Source organism: Rhinatrema bivittatum, chromosome 6, assembly GCF_901001135.1.
Source record: "Rhinatrema bivittatum chromosome 6, aRhiBiv1.1, whole genome shotgun sequence".
NCBI lineage: Eukaryota > Metazoa > Chordata > Amphibia > Gymnophiona > Rhinatrematidae > Rhinatrema > Rhinatrema bivittatum.
In genome coordinates this window covers 321,332,144-321,354,305 of record NC_042620.1, presented here as the reverse complement: position 1 = coordinate 321,354,305, position 22,162 = coordinate 321,332,144, and the positions used below count along the sequence as shown (strand labels likewise).

General features: G+C 43.1%; 1 protein-coding gene across 1 annotated transcript in view; it reads left to right on the top strand.

Annotated features, from left to right (window-relative positions):
* IL1RAPL2 (interleukin 1 receptor accessory protein like 2) overlaps positions 1 to 22,162 on the top strand; it is an 842,791-nt gene that overhangs the window by 604,687 nt on the left and 215,942 nt on the right. The window lies entirely within an intron of this gene.

Sequence of the window (22,162 nt, the reverse complement as noted above, 5' to 3'; positions counted from 1 at the left end):
ATAATAAGATAATGCATTTCACTTTTTACACTTCATTTGTTTATCATTTAAAATCAAGGAACCTCTTGTGTCTGTTTCCCATTATGCCCCTTAATTAATATAAAGGCTTGTTGCCGTATTGTATTTATTGCTGTTACTGTATTTATAAGGGCTGCGGCCATTTATTTGTCCAACCAATAAAACTTATCGAACGTTAAGCTGCATGAGCTTCTGTAATCGATGGAGGGGGGAGGGGGGGGTCGTATGAAGGGGTAGACGTAGCCTTTCAACTGCCCATATTGAGAGCCCACGAATCCATAAGGGGGGTAGGGCACAATGAGGACGGGGAAGGCAAGACAGGGTTGGGGCGGGGGCGGGGCCTGGTGAGCGTTCCCTGGTTGAAAAGGGGGCGCACGGCATGAGCGGCCCCCTTTTTGTCTAGGCACCGCCGGCGCAGGCTCACGTGTCCCTCCCGCCCTCCCACTGTATTTAGCTAGAGAGAGTACATACTTGTCGCAGCCCCTGGTGTTGCGCGGTGACCAGCCAAGTGACACCCCCACATATAGCTTAAGTAGGGGACGGCACGGGGCCCAGCGCCCCCGGAGAACGGAAGCAGGCGGCCCTGACTGGGCCAGCGGCCCAACAGGTCCGACACGGACCCTCGACGCTTTAACGGCCAAGAGGGTGAGGGAGCACTGAGGCACTTGGACCAAACGCCCCTGACTTTTTACGGTCGGGTCACAGGCCATGACGCTGTGGCTTCGACGGCCGGGTGTCAGTGGTAGCTGCCCGACTTCTACGGCCGGGGGGCGGTGCACAAGCCTCAGCAAAATTAGGTGCTTAGCACTTGCTTGCAGGGGGTAGCGCTGGTCACCAAGAGCTAATTCAGTAGTTAAATTAAGGAAGTTATATGAGTTGTATTTTTTTTTTTTAATTTATAGTTTATTAATTTCTTATACATTTTACAATGAAAGAAACAAAGAAAGTTTATGGATTACAAAAACAACATATTTCAAAAGAAAAATCAACAAAACAATTAGATCATGTAATTCCAAATTTTAAAGTCCACTTTATAAGGGAGCTTAAAACAAGAAAAGAAAATTCTAACAGAAGATCACATCCATATGTATAATGGAGAAAAAACAAACTTTTTACCAGTTAATTAACTCCCAATAATTGGAAACTGCCATTACGTACTCACCCACCTTTATCTACAAGAAATACCTCTAGGTGGGCAGGTTCCGTAAAAATAAACTTATTCTTAAGAAAAGTGACCAAACACTTATATGAGTTGTATTTTGATGTTAATGTGGCTTGTTGTTATATTTTATTTATTGCTGTTACTGTATTTATAAGGGCTGCGGCCATTTATTTGTCCAACCAATAAAATGTATCGAACGTTAAGCTCTGTAATCGATGGGGTGGGGGGCGAGGCGTATGAAGGGGTAGACATAGCCTTTCAACTGCCCACATTGTGGAGTACTAAAGGCATTTTTTTTCTATCCTGTTTGATTTTGGCCCTGCAGCTCAATCAGAACTGCCTCTTAGAGGGCCAGGGGGCCATAAGCCTTCCCTCACAGCAATCCAGGTTTTCCCCCTATCATATAAACCTCCCACCTAGCCCAGTGCACTGCAGTGATGATCCTTGGCCTGGAGCCACAGACTGCAGCTCCCTCCTGAAGCCACTACACGTGCACACCTCATGTCTGTTCTGTGAGTGCCGCTGTTGAGCATCGGTAGAGACTCCCTCCCGCGGTTGGGAGCTGCTGTCTCTTCAGTGTCTCTAGCCCTGGCCAGCTATAAAGAATAAGAAGCTTGGAAAATCAAACCCAGGTCTTCTGCATGGCAGCACGCAGCACTGCTTTATCCACACGCTTGTGCACATATTCAAGAACGGCGTTTGCACTGAAGGTCATGGCACCTTAAGGTAACCATTATTGCAGTTCTAAAATCAGAAAAATGAATGTTTGATGGTGAGGAAAGGTCAATTATAGCCCAGATTTGATTCTCCTATATTAAGTGTATTGACTGATTTCGAACATCATTTGGATGGAAGCAGCAAGCAATTCACCACCACAGGCCAGAAAACACATACGGAATTGTTTTCTTTTTGCATACAGTGTAAATATTGTAAGTAGAAGAATACAGGCTATTATATTTACTGAAAACCTCTCAGATTGCTTCATTATATATGAAATGGATTCTAATCAATCTATATTAGTTTGTCAGTAAATGCTAGAAAGTAAATAAAGCAGACAATAAAAATCTACTATCATGAAAATGATATTATGGTAATTGTTAGCACATTAAGGTTAGAACACGATGAGAATAAATGTAAGTAGGAGAAGAGATTGTTGAAAAGAGACTGCCTAGTGATGCCTAAAGCCTTTTTTAATTCATTTAAACAGAGATGTTAAAAACCATTCCACTGCCAGAGCAGCTCAATAAAAATACTGCTGCAGTGACCTCATATAACCTTCCCCCCACCCCTAGCCAGCCCTTGCGCTGACAGTGACGGCCCTTGGCCAGGAGCCACAGACCGCAGCTACCTCGGGAAGCCCTGTGTGTGTGTTATTGTTGAGTAATAGCTGAGACTCCCCCCTCACTCCCCAGCCAGGGGCTGTGAATGCTGCATCTGCATTCTCCTTAGCCCCAGCTGCCCAAGGATCAGGCGGGAATCCCGTTCCAGCAGTGGAACCTCAGCTGCAGGAATTCAGCTCCATCTGTGAAACCACAGTGGCCTGGGCTGCAGGAATTTAACACTTGTGGTAATATAAAAGCCAGGTTCTCACTATTGCACTATTATATGCAACATTTGAAAAAGGACTTTTTTTTTTAATATCTATTCATTTTACAGAAAAAGAAAAAACAAGTACAAGCCATTTTTCACTAGAATAAGTAACATTTTTTAAACGAATGCTGTTTCTGTAATCACAGCCGCATATGATAAATGATTACTGCGTTAATTTACATTACTAATCCACCCTTAAACATTTAGCTATGGACTAGATTTCTCCATAACTGTACATGCCTCTAAACGTTTAGTAATTTTTTAAATTATGTTTTCCGCCTGCTTCCTGCTAGCCAGCTTTCTTTGCTTGCCTTGGCTGTTCTTCCTGGGGTGGGGTCTGCATCACTGGAATTCTAACCCACAAGCAACTCAGATATCGTGCTGCTGTTCAGGAATTGCATCAGATCCATCAAACTATGGCAGCTGCTTATCTTTATTTTAACCCAGTGCCCTAAAAATTGCTTTTGCTTGGCTAAACATGGCACCCAGCCAGCTATCTGCAGGTTCAGAAGAAAAGCACAGCTCCCATGCCGCCGCTGCAGTAGCTTCCTATCATCAGCAGATGCCACCGCAGAAACCTCACAGCTCCCAACTTCCATCAGAAGGAAATGCATCCACATATCAGCCTGCTCCCTACTCCTGGCAAACATGGAAAACAGAGTATTAAATCCAGTTTGCTTGCAAGGTAGTGTGAGAAGGGCTACTAGAATAACACGAGAGGGGGGATCATTTCAAATTCTTACAAAAACGTTTGCACAAAACACAAATTAAGGGGGTGGGGGTCAGAAATAAGCTAATCCAGGTCTGTGAGCAATTGAAGCATCACTTAGATAAGAATGTGGTCTATAGTTTAACAGTTCAGTAGGAGAAATACAAGAAGATTTAGGAAAATGTATTCTCAAATAAAGTTTCCTAGAAGTAGTCTCAAGAGCTTCTAACCTATGTTGTGTAAATTCCTGACCTTTAATCAAAGAAAGTCACATTTCCCAAGAGATACGTTCAGTATTGTTATTAATTATTTGATCAGGTCCAGATACTTGAGTTTGAACCTGTGCTACAACTGAGTTAACATTTCCTAATTTAGACCTAGATTTATCATTTTGTTATAAATATAGCAAAAATAGCACCTGTGATTAAAAAAAAAAAAAAAAAAGGGGGGTGTGGTTAGGGTAATTTTCAAGATACCACAGCATGTGCTATTTTAGCAAAAATATCACATATTACATTTAGCACTTAATACACCTGTGATATTTTTACATAGTGAGCTGAGACGTGACCAGACAGGCTTTTCTGTGTGTGTGTGTGTGTGTGTGTGTGTGTGTGTGTGTGTGTATGTGTGAGAGAGACAGACTCGCTATAAGGCTCTCCTATAAGTAAGAGGGGCAACTAGTAACTCGGGTTGAGGTTTTGGTGGTTGCCTAGGTTTTGGGGGCAGTTTTGCATGCACAGTCATAGGTACAAATAGCACAGTAGATATCAGTGAACAATTTATATCATTTGATGATAGGTACACAAAGAGGAGATTTGTACAATGTACTCTCGACCTACTGTAGCTGGATGCACTCTCTACCTAGCTGTTATCAAGCTGGGTTGAGAGTACAATGTACAAATCTCATCTTTGTATACCTGTCATCACTCCAAATGACATATAATGTTCACTGATGTCTACTGTGCTGTTCATACCTCTGACGGTGCGCGACTGAGGAGGCAATTTAAAGGCACCACCCGACCTCGCCAATGGATGACATCAGGCGCCGGATCCCACAGTGAAACCACCACCGCTGCAACCACAAGGAGGAAGGCAACACCCATGATGCTCCGGGTCTCATACGGAGCCTGAGACAACTCCCTCTCTCTGTGTCAGTCCCAGCGATGTGTCGCTGAAGAGGTGATTTAAAGGCATTACCCAACCATCAATGGATGACGTCAGACGCCAGGTCCCACAGTGAAACCACCACCGCTGCAACCACAAGGAGAAAGGCAACTCCCACGATGTTCCGGGTCTCATCCGGAGCCTGAGACCACTCCCTCTCTCTTTGTCAGTGCCCATGTGGTCTATAGTTTAATGAGAACAAAGCAAAGGTATTATGTCAAGAGAAACAAAGCTGACAGTAGCACTTATCTGGCTCAGTTGCGTTTTGAATATTGCCTCATAAATATCAAGCAAATCTATCTGGTGCAATAATACCTCACAGTTATGTGTTTGTAGGGATTGGGTTCCAAGCCAGTATTATTAAAACAGAATAAACTGGCAGCACATATCTGATTTCTTGCATACAATGGGTCCAAATGCGAACACGAGTTTTACTGTCATAGTAGTTTATGGATTTATCCTCTAGGAACTTATCCAAACCTTTTTTCAACCCACTTACACTAACTGCTGTAACCACATCCTCTGGCAATGAATTATAGAGCTTAACTATGCACTGAGTGAAAAATAATTTTCTTCAATTTTTTTTTTTAATGAGCTACTTGCTAACTTCATGGAATGCTTCCTGTTCCTTCTATTATCTGAGAGAGTAAATAACTGATTTACATTAACTTGTTCAAGTCCTTTTATGATTTTGTAGACTTTTTCATATCTCCCCTCAGTTGTCTCTTCTTGAAACTGAACAGCCTTAACTTCTTTATCCTTTCCTCATAGGGCAGCTGTTTCATGCCCCTTATTATTTTGAATGCCCTTCTCTGTACTTTCTCCAGTGCAGCTATATCCTTTTTGAGATGCAGTAACCAGAACTGCACACCATATTCAAGGTGCGGTCTCCCCATGGAGTGATACAGAGGCATTATCACATCCTCCATTTTATTTGCCATTTCCTTCCTGATAAATTCCTAACATTCTGTGCTTTTTTGGTTGCCACAGCACACTGGGCCAACAATTTCAATGTATTATCCACTATGATGCCTGGATCTCTTTCCTGGGTGGTAACTCCCAAGATAGAACCTAACATTGTGTAACTATAGCAAGGGTTATTTTTCCCTATATACATCACTTTGCACTTGCCACGTTAAATTTCATCTGACATTTGGAAGCCCAATCTTCCAATCTCACAAAGTCCTCCTGCAATTCATTACAATCCACTTGAGATTGAACTACTCTGCATAATTTTGTGTCATCCGCAAATTTGGTCACCTCACTCATTGTACCCCTTTCCAGATCATTTATAAATATACAAGCCGTTAAGCCCGTTAAAACGGGCTACATCCCTCTGTCTCTCACCTCCCCCTCTTTCTCTCTCCCCTCACTCTTCACCACCCCCTCCCTCACCCACTCCTCCCCACCCTCCCTCTCCTATCACTCAGTCCCCTCCCTCCCACTCAGTCTCACTCACTCCCCCCTCTCTCCCTCCCTCTCACTCACTCAGTCCCACTCACTCTCACTCAGTCCCCCACTCCCTCCGTCCTCTCCCTCAGTCCCACTCCCTCCCTCCCTCTCTCCCCCTCAGTCCCTCCCCCTCACTCAATCCCTCCCTCCCACTCAGTCATTCCCTCCCCCCTCCCTCACTCACTCACTCAGTCCCACTCACTCTCCCTCAGTCCCACTCCCTCCCTCTCTCTCCCAGTCCCACTCCCTCCCTCAGTCCCCCCTCTCCCTCTCACTCAGTCCCAGTCCCTCCCCTCACTCATCCCTCCCTCCCACTCAGTCCCTCCCTCTCACTCAGTCACTCCCTCCCACTCTCTCTCTCCGTCCCTCCCTCCCACTCAGTCCGTCCCTCCCTCTCTCTCTCTTCTCCCTCCCTCGCTACCGCCGTCGCCGCCCGCTACCGCCGTCGCTCGCTACCGCCGTCGCCGCCCGCTGCCGGTACCGCCGCCGCTCGCTACCGCCTTCGCCGCCCACTGCCGGTACCGCCGCCGCTCGCTACCGCCGTCGCCGCCCGCTGCCGGTACCGCCGCCGCCGCCCGCTGCTGCCACTGGACGCCGCCATTTTTTTTTCTTTCTGAAGCTGCCTCAGAGCGACGTGCTCGCCCGCACATGCGCGGTAGAGCTGGTCTCTACTGCGCATTTGCGGGCCGTCGGTCACAGGCCATTTATAAGGTAGATTAAAAAGCACCGATCTAAGTACAGATCCCTGAGGCACTCCACTGTTTACCTTTTTTCACTGTGAAAACTGACCATTTAATCATACTCTGTTTCCTGTCTTTTAACCAATTTGCAATCCACAAAAGGATATCACCTCCTATCCCATGACTTTTTACTTTTCTTAGAAGCTTCTCATGTGGGACTTTGTCACATGCCTTCTGAAAATTCAAATACACTACATCTACTGGTTCACCTTCGTCCACATGTTTATTCACCCCTTCAAAAAAAATGTAGGAGATTTGTGAGGCAAGACTTCCCTTGGGTAAATCCATGCTGGCTGTGTCCCATTAAACCATGTCTATCTAAATGTTTTGTGATTTTATTCCTTATAACAGTTTCCACAATTTTTCCCGGCACTGAAGTCAGGCTCACCAGTCTATAATTTCCCGGATCACCCCTGGATCCCTTTTTAAATATAGGGGTTACATTGGCTATCTTTCAATCTTCAGGTACATTGGATGATTTTAATGATAGGTTACAAATTTTTTCTAATAAGTTTGAAATTTCATTTTTTAGTACTTCCAGAACTCTGGGGTATATACCATCCAGTCCGGGTAATTTACTACTCTTTAGTTGGTCAGTCAGGCCTACCACATCTTCCAGGTTCACCATGATTTGGTTCAGTCCATCTGAATCATCACCCATGAAAATCTTCTCCAGAACAGGTATCTCTCCAATATCTTCTTCAGTAAACACTGAAGCAAAGAAATTGTTTAATCTTTCCACGATGGCCTTATCTTCTCTGTCCTTGGCCTGTGGTAGCACTTCCCTGTTCCCAGCAAACCTTTTTCAGTCCCTGAGGGCCAATCCAGTGCCTTGGGGTCCAGTTGCTGGTCCTGATATTAGATTTTGTACAGATTCCTTTGCTTGCATAAGTTTGCGTTCACTAGAACTCTCTGGGGGCTCAGGAGGCAGAGGCGGACAGTAGGATAAATAAGCATGTGTAGCTTTAACTTGGGGTAATTTAGCTGAACAAAGTGATAGAAGAATATGAGCTGTACTGTGTGATAGGACAGTAGCATTCATTTAGTTCATTTTACCTGATAATTGTTGATGACAGAATTTTATTATTCTGTTATTTATTTACATTGTCTTCTATTATTATTTATCAAAGCTTGTATATGCTGTAATCTGCATAGCAGCATATGTTTTATCATAAGTGGAATATAAGAGATTTAAAATAAATAATTAATAAATAAATGACAATTGAAATCCTGTTGCATAGCAGGGTTTGCCACTGCAGTGTTTACCATGAGATTATGTAGGTGAACACGAGGGTTCCAACAGACAAAACAGATTTTCTGAGCAGATATCGTGCCCATTTGTTATTTACACTGCTTGTCCAGGTAGGACTAAATAAGCTTAGCAGTAAATGCTAGGATGATTCAAACAGCAGCGCAACAGGGATAATATTTCATCCCTGTGACAGGGTAGACAAAAAGTCAATTTTCACTTAGAGAAGGTAATAAAGATCATGGCATTTGAGAAGCTACCACATTGAGAACACACTGAATTAAAGAGCACCTAGTATAGAATAATGAGAAAAGTCTCTGTCCCCGACACTTGCTAACATAGGCACAGGGTAACAGTAATAAACTGCATTCTTGTACCATTTGTCCTTCCTTCCCCTTTCAGTTACAAGGGTATTTATAGATTGGAGGGCTCTTTGGACACTGTTCACCTTTGGGTGTTAGACTTCCTGTCTTCTCTGAGATTGCTTGAAAGATCATTTGGAGAGAGGGCCGTCATTTTACTTTCGTGGTCCTAAACTTAACTGAAGAACCTGGTATCACTTTCAGTGTTGCAATAGATTCCTGGGTGACTATATTCTCTAGGCATGGGAGTAAGTACTCGGAGTGTCTGATTCTGTGGATTGATTTTGGTCCACAATTTCAGGTTTTGGATACTCTGCAGTGAGCCTTGGCACATCTGTTTGGGAGGGGGGAGGGGGTCATCCCAGCAAGGTCTTGCCACCATAGAAGCCAAGGGTACCCTTTCAAGGCTCCTCCGTACTCGCTGAGTATCCAGTGTACCCAAAAGGTATCTAGTGGGCCTTACGGACCAGAACATTCTTGTGGGAATGGTAAAGGAATGTGCTGTGCTGTGCTGTGCTGTACTGCTGAGAATATGCTGAGAAGAAATGTGTGATGCAATATGATAACCACCGATGATATCTTGCTGGAAGAAGGACTCAGATTTAGATTCTTTGAGAACCTATCAACCTGAAGCTAACTAGGGTATTTAACTTTGGTTCTGAGGCTCATCTCCACTGTTGATTCCTATGATTGTTATTGTTGGTAACCCCAGAAGAATAAAAGTTTTTTTTTCTGAAGCAGGGTTTCGAGGGAGGCCTTTTCACTTGGCTCTAGGGCATGGGTTGAAGATGGGAGTCTGCCAGTCAAAGGAAGAGAAAAGTGAAGAATTATTTGCTATTGGGTGCAGTCAGATGTTCAAGGAAAGGAAAGGGAGGAATTGTTATTTTCCTTATCTAGCAAGAGAAATTACAAACCTTGCCTCTTAGCCAGGTCTACTACACTATCTGCTTGACTAATTTTGTGATTTCGCACCCGCACAGACTGGTGTCAAGCTCTGAAACTCCATTGGGCGCTTTTTTATTTTATGTCCCTGAGAAGGGGGTTACACTCATTATACATTTAAAAAAAACTGAGAAATCAAACTGTTTCTATAGAACAGACATTGGGCCTAATGTACTAAAGTGTGCTATTGCTTTCACAAGTGCTAAGCATGTTAAAAGCACTAATTGCTTGCAGAATAAAGTTTATGCTCATGAACAGTGCTAACACGCCTTATTTAGCCTGCAATAGTTTTAATGCAAAAACCTATGGAAATGAGGTACAGAGATGCAAACGTATGCAAAACAGCTCCTTCCCTGTTAGTGCATAGAAAAATAACCCACGTAAAAACTTGCAGACGTTAATGAAGATCCATTCCCTCCACCTCAGGTTCGCTTTAAAATTCCTTGCTTAATTTTTAGAGAGCCGAATAGGAGGAGAGCTAGTTAGCTAGCTGAGAGAACAAGGCCATACTGGGCTGTTCAGGTCTTACAATCAGTGAATGATAGGCTCCTGAATATTCTGTGGGTGAAGGAGATAGCATTAGTGTATTTGCATTCACTTGTCTGAATACCTAGCCAAAAGCAATTTGGCTAGAATCTGATTTTTTAAAGTTTTGGCATCACGGGAAATCAGAGTTGTTTTTCCTGGCAGTGTGGAGTTTTATTCATTTTAACTCCTGATTGGATTCCATGGGGACAGGGTGGTATGAATCTGTTTGCACATACTTGTTCTTATGTGTTATCTGTTGTTCTTTTTGGGTACCTTGATAATTTTATGAGCTGAAGTGGGATTTCAGGGGTAATTTTAAAAGCAATGTACACACGCTGGGGTAGATTTTATAAATGTACGCGCGGGCGTACTTTTGTTCGTGCAACAGGCACGAACAAAAGTACACTGAATTTTATAAGATATGTGCGTAGCCGCGCGTATCTTATAAAATCCGGAGTCGGTGCGCACAAGGAGGTGCACATTTGTGCAACCTGCGCGTGCCGAGCCCAGCGCGCGCTGCCTGTTCACTCCGAGGCCGCTCCGGAGCGGCCTCGGAAGGAACTTTCCTTCTGCCTCCCCTCACCTTCCCCTCCCTTCCCCTACCTAACCCACCCCCCCCCCCCCCGGCCCTATCTAAACCCTCCTACCTTTGTTGGCAGATTTACGCCTGCGGAAAGCAGGTGTAAATCTGCGCGCGCCAGCAGGCTGCTGGCGCGCCTTCACCTGACCCAAAGGCTGGTCCGGAGGCCTCGACAATGCCCCCGGGCCGGCGCCACACCCCCGGGCCCGCCCCCCGAAACGCCGCGTCACTCGCAGCCCGCCCCCGACACGCCCCTCCATGCAAGCCCCGGGACTTACGCGCATCCCGGGTCTTGCGCGCGCCGCCGAGCCTATGCAAAATAGGCTCGGCGCGCACAGGGGGGTTTGGGGTAGGTTTTCGGGGGGTACGTGCTTATCGTATGCACGTACCCCTTTGAAAATCTACTCCATAAAGCACAGTTTTACACACGTAAATAGCTTATTATGAAATTCGGCTGGGAGTTGCGCACATTAAAGTATGCATGTAACCCAATTTTGCCCGCATTTTGTGGGGTGGGGGGGGAGTGAAATTGGGGCGGATTTGGATTTAATCACAAACGTTTGATTTTATAAAGCAAGCGCATAAAATAAATCACACACACGTTAGGCCCTGTAATAAAACAGATGTAGCATTCTGCAGGGTAATCTGTGACCATTCTTAGGGATCATTTTCAAAGCATAATAATGCACATAAGTTTGCCCTTTTGGCAATGCATAAGTTTTGCAGGTTGTTCTAAGATTACCCATAACTTCTCTATTGTTATTTACATGTTGAACTCATTTATTTTAATGCAGTTTGCATAATTTTAAGATTGTTTTATTGTGACTTTGAGCATGCAGAAAGTCAATGTATAAGTTTAAAAATAAGCAAATATGTATATTTTTGTGTTTTTTAACTCATTTGCATGTCATTAACAAAGGCCAGTAATGCATGCTAACTCATTTGTCTACCAATAATATAAACTGGGCAATAATCAAAAGTATTTACATGGTGAAATGCATGTTTGCCCACTTAAGAATCCTATTTGAATATTGCCTCTGCCCCCAATGTACATGTGCACTTCACAGCACGTCAGCTTCTGCCCATGGAGAGGAAGGGGCAAGGTTATGTCAGGAGAGGGAGAGTACGACACAGTCGCCTCACAAACTTTAATGCTCACACTGTGCACTTCCTGTCATGTGTGTGCAAAGAACAACGAGGTGGAATCGGTAAAAAATGGACTTTATTGAAACTTGCCCGACTCTGGCCGAGTTTTGCTCTACGAGCTGCCTCAGGGGCTTTTTGAACCACTTGAATTGGCTCAGATCAGTGCAGGCATCATATGTGTCGCAGTTGAAGAGACATGAGTAAGCAAGCTGGATATCAACCTGTTCTAAGAACAGATACTTTCAAACATAGATCACTATGCAGGCAGTGATATCATAAATTCTTGGATAGAACGGCATGCAGCTACTCGCCGCCCTAGCTAATGATATCACTGCCTGCATAGTGATCTATGTTTGAAAGTATCTATTCTTAGAACAGGTTGATATCCAGCTTGCTTACTCATGTCTCTTCAACTACGACACATATGATGCCTGCACTGATCTGAGCCAATTCAAGTGGTTCAAAAAGCCCCTGAGGCAGCTCGTAGAACGAAACTCGGCCAGAGTCGGGCAAGTTTCAATAAAGTCCATTTTTTACCGATTCCACCTCCTTGTTCTTTGCTGCTAGCCATATTGGATCGGTTACCGGTTTGTTTTCTTGGACCATGCGTGTGCATAGTCCATGGGGACAAAAGCCTCCTGAATTTTCAAAGGGAAACTTTGCGAGCAGTTACTTATTTGCTGCCCTCAAAATATGTATAATCTGTACTTTGTTGAACTTTCTGGGCCCAATATGCAAAGATATCCAGTTATCTGTTATTTGGATTATACTTATCCAGATAACTTAGAAGGGATGTTCAGCAGCATGGCTGTGCTGCTGAATATAACCAGATAAGTTCTAGTTAAGTTAATTGGATAACTTGGACATTGATGCCATAGAGCAGGTCTAACTTATCCAGATATAACTTAACCAGCTAAGTATTGCCAAATATGGAGATATTCAACAGCATAGCCGTGCTGCTGAATATCCCAGATAAGTCTTATCTGGCTAACTTAAATTGGGACCTTCATGATTTAGTTCTTTTGGAACTCTGGAGTGGATGCCATCTGATCCTGACGATTTGTTACTCTTTAGTTTGTCAATTAGATCAATTTCATCCTCCATTGTCACAGATGTGTGTTCTAGTTGCTCAGAATCTCCACCATTTTAATAATGTTTCAGGTGTGGATATGTTCCAAATATCCTCCTCCATTAAGACCGAGGCAACAAATTCAGTTTTTCTACTACTTCCTTGTCTTCCCTAAACACCCCTTTTGCCCTTCGCTCATCTAGAAGCCCAACTGATTCCCCATAGATGTTTTCCTTCAAATATACTTGACAAAGTATTTATTATTAGTTTTTGCCTCACTGGAAAGCTTTCACTAAAAGTCTGTCTTGGCCCATCTATTTACTGTTTTACATCTAACTTAACCAGTGCTTATGCTCTTGATTATTTTCAGCATTTGGGTCTCCTTCCCATTTTTTGAATGATGCCTTTTAGCTTTAACTGGTTCTTGTCAAAAGCATCAATGTCTTATAAGGCACTTTGGTTAAGGGCGCCTGTAAAGTGCAGAGATAAATAATTTAAATTAATCTCATACCAATATCTGTAACATTAGCTTTCGTGCTGAAATTAGAATTGTTGCAGTTCAAGCTAGAGTTGACCTCAATTTGTTTGAAAAGAAAGGGACAAAAATCTTTCAAGAGCTTTTTTTTTTTTTTTACCATCCATATTTGGACATGTGAGATGATATGACATAGTAGGAGCATGTGAAAACTGATTCTCTGAATGCAGTAGAACCAGATAAACGTTATAGGCTTTAATACTGCAGCACCTCCTAAAGCCATATCCCAAAAAAAGAAGTAGAAATGGCTTTCCATAGCCCCAAAGAAGTTTTATGTTTCTTTCCTCAGAATTTTAGTTTTGTTTTTTTTAATTATAGATCTTTGTTCTTTTTCTAGTCAACTCCACTTAAGACTGGGGCTACCCCACTTCTTTCTTTCTGACCTGAGTACCTGTAATATCTCTAGTTATCTCTGCATCCTTCCTGTTTAACCAGTGAAGTCATGTGGTTGCCACATCAGTTCACTAAGAATAAAGATACCAAATAAGTGTTGTGCACGCCCTGTTCAGGGAACATCGCTGGAGGGGTAGTGCAGGATGGCAGAATGGGACATAGGGCAGTCTTCTCACTACCTAGCCCCCTCCCCCACAGATTGGGCCTTTGGGTGCCAGGGGCCAGTAGGAGTACAGTGTGGTGGCAGTACATGGATAAGTCTGAGAGGAGGCTGGATCAGGTGAGGCAGTGAACAGTCTGAGTTAGGTGAAGCTGTAGACCAGCTGGACCTGGCAAGGTTGTGGACAGGCTGGATGCGGTGAAGCAGTAGACCAAGGATGGGTAAGACGTTAGTGTGTCGCCTGCAGTGTGAAGGTGTGTTGCGCAAGCCCGGTCAACTCCCATGCGAGTTTGGGCTTTTTTTTTCTAGTGATTCCCTTTTTTTTTTTCAGTTCGTGGGTTGATTATTATTGGGCAATTTTTGCTGTCAATCGCTGGTTTTTTGGGCTTGGTGGGTGAGACTTGAGCCCAGCTGTCCCTATCATTGGCTGCTGCTGCCGATGAGGCCTGGCCAGAAGGAGTACTGACTGCAAGCAGCAGTGTCTGGTGATCATGGAAGGTGTTATTCACCACGGCAGGCTTGAACCCTGAAGGGAGTGAAGCACTTAACTGGCAACAATCAAAAAGAAGAGGTACATGAGTGTGGGGGCCAGACATGTGCTGGGTGGGGGGAAGAGAGATGAGTGTGTGGGGGACAGACATGTGCTTGGGGGGGAGAGAGATGAGTGTGTGGGGGACAGACATGTGCTTGGGGGGGAGAGAGATGAGTGTGTGGGGGACAGACATGTGCTGGGGGAGAGAGATGAGTGTGTGGGGGACATACATGTGCTTGGGGGGGGGAGAGAGATGAGTGTGTGGGGGACATACATGTGCTTGGGGGGGGGGAGAGAGATGAGTGTGTGGGGGACAGACGTGCTCGGGGAGAGAGAGAGCTTTATTTATTTATTTTTATTTATTTAACGTGTTTTGTATACCATCATTAGGTTTTGCCATCAGAACGGTTTACAGTAATCTTAAAAAAAAAAAGGTTAGATGAACATCATCACAACAGATTGTCTTGCTATCGGATTACAGTTTTGGGGTTTGAGTGTTAGTTATTACATACAACATGTTCTATTAAGGCATAGAAAGGGTTAGTGAGTAAGGCAGAAAGGAAAGGTGTATGGTTTGGGTGAGTTATAGTGAGAGATGTGTGTGGGGGACAGACATGTGCTTGGGCTTGTTTTTTTGGAAAATAGCGCTTGATTTTTCATGAAACACTGGCATCAAAAAGAAGAGGTACATGAGTGTGGGGGCCAGACGTGTGCTGAGGGGGGGGGAGATATGAGTGTGTGGGGGACAGACAATTTGTTTTATTATTGTTACTCATAAATTATAACAATAACATTAATCTTGGAATATATATTTTTAATATAAATGAAAGGTTTTAATGAGATAGGTTGTGTCTTGAAACATTTTATTTATGTATATATTTAAGGAAACATACATAAATTGTTGAAATACGTTTCGTTCGTTTAATCTTTAACCTCTGGTTTGCTAGTAGACTGAACTACCGTGTCGTGAAATTATGTTTGTCTAAAACGTGTGTCACCAACATGAAAGGTTTGGAAAGCTCTAGTCTAAGAGCAAACATAGGACAAGGACAGAGACAAGACACAACACCACCAAACTAGGACTGGGCAGGACAGGAATGGAACAAGACAGGACAGAGGCAGTAAGATCACACAGAATGAATACGCCCAAAGGCAGTTAGGAAGACTGCCCATAGACCACTGGACAACAGAATAAGACCAGACAGGCCACAGGGAGCAGAAGGCCTGCAGGCCACAAGGCAGGGCAAGGCAAGGAACGAGAAGGTCAGGTGACCGCAAAGCAAGAAAGCTGGATGGCGAAAAAGCAAAGGGCAGAAGGCCCAAAGGCAAGGAGCGAGAAGGCCGGATGGCCACAAGGCAAGGCTAGGAGCAGAAGGCCTGTAGGCTACAAGGCTAGAGGAAATGTAGCAAGAAAGACAGAGGCCAGGTTAAGGAGCCAATGGTAACTCCATGAACAGGTGGCTATGGCAGGGCTGAATTACATAGGACAGAGACCTGGGCAAGGTGAAAACAGAGAGGAGAAGCTTGGCCAGCCTGGAGAGTATGCTCGTTTTAGTCCCCTGGTGAAGGGGAGGCTGCAAGACAGGTTAAGTCATGAGACCAGGGAAGAGATGGTGAGGATAGTTCTGAGTGGGGCTCAGGAAGGCATTATAGTGAGGAACGGTGAGGCTGCATAGCAGCTAAAATTCTAACAATACGTTGTAGATAATAACTTTTTATTAGCCTAACAATGTATTTCTGGTTAGAATATGAGACAGTGACTAGCTGCAGAAAGTAAGTACACCCCTCAAAAGTTGGTCACAAATGTATTAAGCTTGCCCAGTAAAAAAAAAAAGTTGTTTGTTGACCTTCCTTTCTACATGTTTAGCCAATAGAAATACATTTCATAAAGCAGGAAATACATTTCATAAAGCAGGAAAATAGGTATAGATTAGCTACCACTGGAAATACCTGTAACAGTAACATGGAATAGACTTAGTTTTTGGGTACATGCCAGGTTCTTATGGCCTGGATTGGCCACTGTTGGAAACGGGATGCTGGGCTTGATGGACCCTTGGTCTGACCCAGTATGGCATGTTCTTATGTTCTTACCTGAAAAGTGAACTGATAGTATGGGGTCCGGCCTGCTATTGCTCTTCCATCAAAGATAAATCAGCTGTCTAGGACACATTCTAGAACTCCATCAGTGAAGGGACCAAGCCTTTGGAATGCTCTAACAATAGGACTTGGGCTGGAAAAAGACTACCTGTAATTCCATGAAAAAGTTAAAGTGAGAATTTTTTTTTCAGCAAGATATTTGGCACTAGACAGTGATGGTATGCTGTGCTATTGTGGGACCAGCATTAGCAGCTGACAGGTCAATGATAGTGCTCTCAGTTAAAATGAAATGTGGTTTTATTATCTGGTATTTGTTCTTCATTATAATTTTGTCCGTGCCAAACATGGCTGGGGGGGGGGAGATATGAGTGTGTGGGGGCCAGACATGTGCTTGGGGGGAGAGAGAGATGAGTGTGTGGGAGTCAGACATGTGCTTGGGGGGGGGAGATAGATGAGTATGTGGGGGACAGGCATGTTTGGGAGCTAGGTCTCTTGGATTGGTGGAATATAAATGCTTATGAAATAAATATTTAAAAAGAAATCCTCAAAAATTCTTCTAAAAAATTTTTTCTACTCATTCTGGTAAATATAAAACTGGTTGGGTTACCTGGAGGAATAAAAGATCAAAGTGTCGCTTATTTGAATCTGATCAAACATGGGCAATTATGTGGCAACAATACTTTAAAAATAATGCATTCCATGTTAATAACTTGGATTTTTAGCTCATTTTCCAAAGAATACGCAAGGTGGCTTACAATATTATTAGTATTCTGGTACAATAAGTTCCCATCCCAAAGAGCTTACATTCTAAGACGGTAACTTTCAAACTGGCATGTGGGCGACCATTTGCTTGTGTGCATCAGCCCACGCCCAGGGCCGTGGCTATTTTATAACTCGCACAAGTATATGCACACATGTGACGAAATAGCCTGGCTGCGTGCATATGTGCACAAATCTCGCTTCTACCGCATAAGTCGGGGGATTTTAAGTGGGCGCCCATGCCTTTGCCAGTTTTACCTGTTTACCCATCAGTTTGCCCACTTAACAGCTGGGTCCCCCAAACCCCCCCCCCCCCCTGGTTTGATAGCCTACACTCCCCTCAGTTACCCCAGACCCTTTAAACCCCTCCGTAATGGCTCGATCATTTTATTTCATTACTTACACGTCCTCCATAGAAGAAGTAAAGTTATGCGGCAGGGACCTTGGCGCACGCCGCGGCGCAAAAGTGTGTTCTTGCACCGCCCCTTTTTGGGAAAGTTTTCAGATGTGTGCACCATAGCATTTAAGCGCGTATCTGGGAGCTTTTTAAAATACAGTCGGCGCGCGCGAGCCCGAATTCTTTGCGCATCCCCTAATTTCGGCATGCTGGGCTTTTAAAATTCACCTTTAAGTGGGGCAACGGACGATATAGCGCCCAAGGAAACAGGGAGTGTCAGTAGAGAATGTAGGATTTGAAACCTGTTCCTCCACCCGTGGAGTTAACCACTAGATTACACGTTCACTCCATATTGAGATTACTGTATTTCTTTTTTTTTTAATTTTATCTTCAGTTTTAATTTGACAACCACAAAGTAATACTTTGTAAAGAAAATTCTGAGAGTAGAAATTGGAGAACATATATTTAAGAATACATAAAAAAAAGGAAATACAATATCAGCTCTCTATCATAGAGGTAAATAAGGGGGGGGGGGAGGAGGAGGCAAAATGAGGAGAAAAGAAGAAAAAAAAAAGAAACTATATAGGAATTACAGCGTGAACTTCACCGCAAATCACTAATCGCAATATGACCCACAAAAGATGTCAATTGTTAGCAGGAGTTGTCACCCTATCATTTAAGAACTCCCTCAATTGTTCAGAACTAAAAAAAAAAAAATAAGGATTACTCTGATGTTTAACTACACATTTACATGGGAAGCGCAAAAGAAAGCTTGCACCCAGACAGATGCCTTCAGATCTCATGCTCAAGAAAGCCTTCAGGCACATCTGCGTCACTCTACCCAAAAAGGGAACATTCAGATTCTTAAAATAATATCGCATAGCGAAACATAGATCTTGCTAGAAGAAAAAAGAAACTAATAAAATAAATCTTCCAGTAACTTCTACAGTAGAATTTTATAGGTATTCAGACAAATTGCAAAAATTCCCATTCACATTAGACTGAGATATCCTTTGCCTCTGAGAAAGAAACACACTCTGCTTTATAGAAGGAGTCACATCCATAGGAATCTTTAATATCTCAGCCAGATATTTTTTAAGCGTAATCAAAGGCAGTTCACCAAGAACCTTGGGAAAGTTAAATAACCGTAGGTTAAGTTGACTTAGAAAATAGCCACTGCGATTACTAGCAACAGTAATATGGAATAGACTTAGTTTTTGGGTACTTGCTAGGTTCTTATGGCCTGGATTGGCCACTGTTGGAAACAGGATGCTGGGCTTGATGGACCCTTGGTCTGACCCAGCATGGCATCTTCTTATGTTCTTAAATGTTGCAAAGAATTTTTCAAGAATTCCTATCTCCTAACAGAGGACAGACGTTCCCAAATAATAGCTGCATTGGATGCTTGAAGATTTTTAATATCTATTTCCAACTTCTGGATAGTAGCAGAATGGTCCTGGAGGATCCATTGTTGATCTTGAGAAACTGTATCCAATCTTAATGAAACAATGTGTAGGCATCGGGTCTGTCTTTTAAAGATGGACGACATTCCTGCTATTAAATCCCATAGGGACTCCAAGGTGAACACAGCCGTTCTCAAAATCTCCTGGGGTGGCTGAATGGCACCTTCACCAGTCCCAGCAGGGTAACCACTCCCGATAGATGTTCCCGGGAGGGCGTCGCTCCCAATCCTAAACCCCTCCGCGGGGAACTCCACCCTCTGGGCTGGAAGGGAACTCTGCACCCGGTCAGGCACAACGCCGGCAGTTCCATCCGGATGAGGTAATCCCACAGAGTCTCCTCTCGGAACCCCATCTCTGACAGCATTGCCTGAGGGAGAAGTCTGAAGCTGTAGTCTAGGGTCAGGAGGGGTCAAAGATATCTCCCCAGGCGAAAACAGAGCTCCTCTGTTTCGCCAGCAGGGCTAGAGTCCCTCAACAACCTGGTGGATGTCGCATACTCACAGATCGTTGGTCTGCAGGTAGGTTAGGTTTGGATGGAAAAATCCTAACCTTACCCTTCCTCTTGTGGGGCTTTACTGAAATTAGTAAACCGCGAAATGCTGAAAAAACGTAGGAAACTCAGGAAATTAGCAGAGCAACGAAGAGCAGCCATGAGATTACTGTATTTCTCACTGAGCATTTATTTCACTAAAAAAATTCAACGTTTGTTGTTTCATAAAAAAATTAAAATGAAATCTAGGAGGAAAAAATGCTTTGACTATGTAAATATTTAACTTTAATATTGCTGCAGTCCCGTCTGTGTGGCTAATTCAATTCAGAAAGCATAACTCAGGATGATTAGATTTGCCTTTTACTTTGTACAGTTCAAATCTATCACTGAGCCCTTTATTAACTATTGGGCACTACCTACACTGCACTATTTTTAAAAAGCTGTCATTTCAGCAAAATGTGTTTTCTTGTTTGCTTCTAACTATTGTAAAGCTGAGGAAGAGTCGGGGATATCCCAAGGGCCTGATTTACCAAACTTTCTTCCCACCAGATACAAAACGGGGGAATTGCCATAGTAATTTGGGCCCCAAGTATAAAATAAAAACTCCCCGCAGTTGTACAAATATTTTAGCATTAATCGTTCTTTGACGAGGCCCAAAACCTGGCTTTCGTTGACGAGAATGTGGAATAATTTTAAATGCCATCCAAACCCTAAACTAAAGTTTTTTATTCATTCTGCAATCTTTTAAATAGCATTTTTTTTTAGTGTGAATGTGTGGGGGGGGGGGGGGGAGAAGAAAACAGGACTTTGTCGAAAACTTACACACAAATTGTTCAGTATGCCAGGACGTGTCTCCCAAAGGCATGCATAAAATAGCAATTCATCTCAATCGTACTTTACTGAGAGGGAACTCACAGTTTCATAATATGCTCTGTCTGGATTATTCACGTCACCAAAGTTGATATTGTTCACATTCTCAGTTTTCATTTGGAGCTACAGATATCTGTAACCCCCTTCCTACAGTTGAATCTAGTTAAGGAAAGGGGTTCACCCTGGAAAACAAATATTCTAATATTGCAGTATTTCTATACCATTGGTAACAATGCAGACTCTTTTTGATTAGGGGGAATTAAGCTTTCATGGTCCCCTGTTCCAGCTATTCCTTAACATATCCACAGCAGCATTATGATTTTACTGGACCAGCGATTCACTTGCACACTACTGCTCCTTGAATTTCCTTAGGGTTTTTCTGTTCCTATCCTCTCTCCGCAACAAATATTAAAGGTGCAGTTCAAAACAGATTCACTCAACAGAATAAAGTTCATTTAAAACATGAAACATGCGCAAACTTTCCATATATACAGCAAAATGAAACTATGCTTACCAGCTGTCCTTAAGCTTAAAGTAAACATTCTTTTAGGAGAAACCAGCAATTCATGGGTAGTCAGGTTTTACAGTCCTTTCGAATCTGGACTTGTTGCAGTTCAAGACCTGAAGACACCATTTGTTTCCTCTCCATTTACCTTCCACCAGTCCTTGTCATCTCAGGGACACAGGCAACTGAACAGCAGTACACCAGTTTCCACCCTATATTTTTTTACAGGGGAACTACTACATTATGTCGCTCTCCCAGACACTGCCTCTATTCCAGAATCCAATGCCAACACAATTCTTGGGGAAACACAAGAATCAAGTTAGGCAATTTCACTATGCCTAACTTATGCCTAAGTTTGCCTAACTTATGCCTAAGTTTGCCTAACTTATGCCTAAGTTAGGCAAATTCACTATGAATTTATAGATCTGAATAATGCTTTTTTCCTCACTCCACAAGCCACTCAGGGAGCAGCTGTTGCTTCTCCTCTCCTCTCTGTCTCCTTGTATCCCCTCAATGGGATACTTTTTTTTTTCTGCTGCATAGCAAACTACAAAGTCTTTTCCCACTATTGTCAACTCATTCCTGATTGGATGAGAACCATTTCCATGTTATCTTTATATCTTATCTGTCACTGGATTGCATGAGGATCCAACAGGGAAGCTGGATCTCATCAAGGAAATACGGTAGTCTGAACTCTGCAAGATTAACCCTAGGTATGTCGCAGGTACTCACTTTCAGCATTTATTTATTTTTTTATTTTATTTATGAGGGGTTTTTTTATACCGAAGTATTAGTGTTGGCCTTCACTCCGGTTTACAATTAAAACAACTCGATACATTAAAACAGAGGTCAAATATTAAAGACATTAAAAACTGGGTGCAGTTTTAACAGTTAATAACGTAAGAACTTTGGGTTAACCATATGATATAATATAATATAATATTATTAGTACTATAACAGGTGAAGTGGGATGCTCCGGTGACGTGCTACATTGTATGGGGGTACTAGGTGGAGGGAATTGAATTGAAATTTGAATTGAAATCAGACTGAAAAGGGAAACAGTATTCTGTACTCACACGGCATATAAGGTAGGCACTGCATACCCTTACACAATTCTTTTTTTTTTTTTTTATTGTAGTTTTGGCTTTCAGAAATCATTGCAAATTTGGGCCAGTGCCTCTCCTTGAACATCAGCTCTTTTACATTTAATTAGAGGAAGACAATACATTATGGCAACCAGTGGGCTAGGC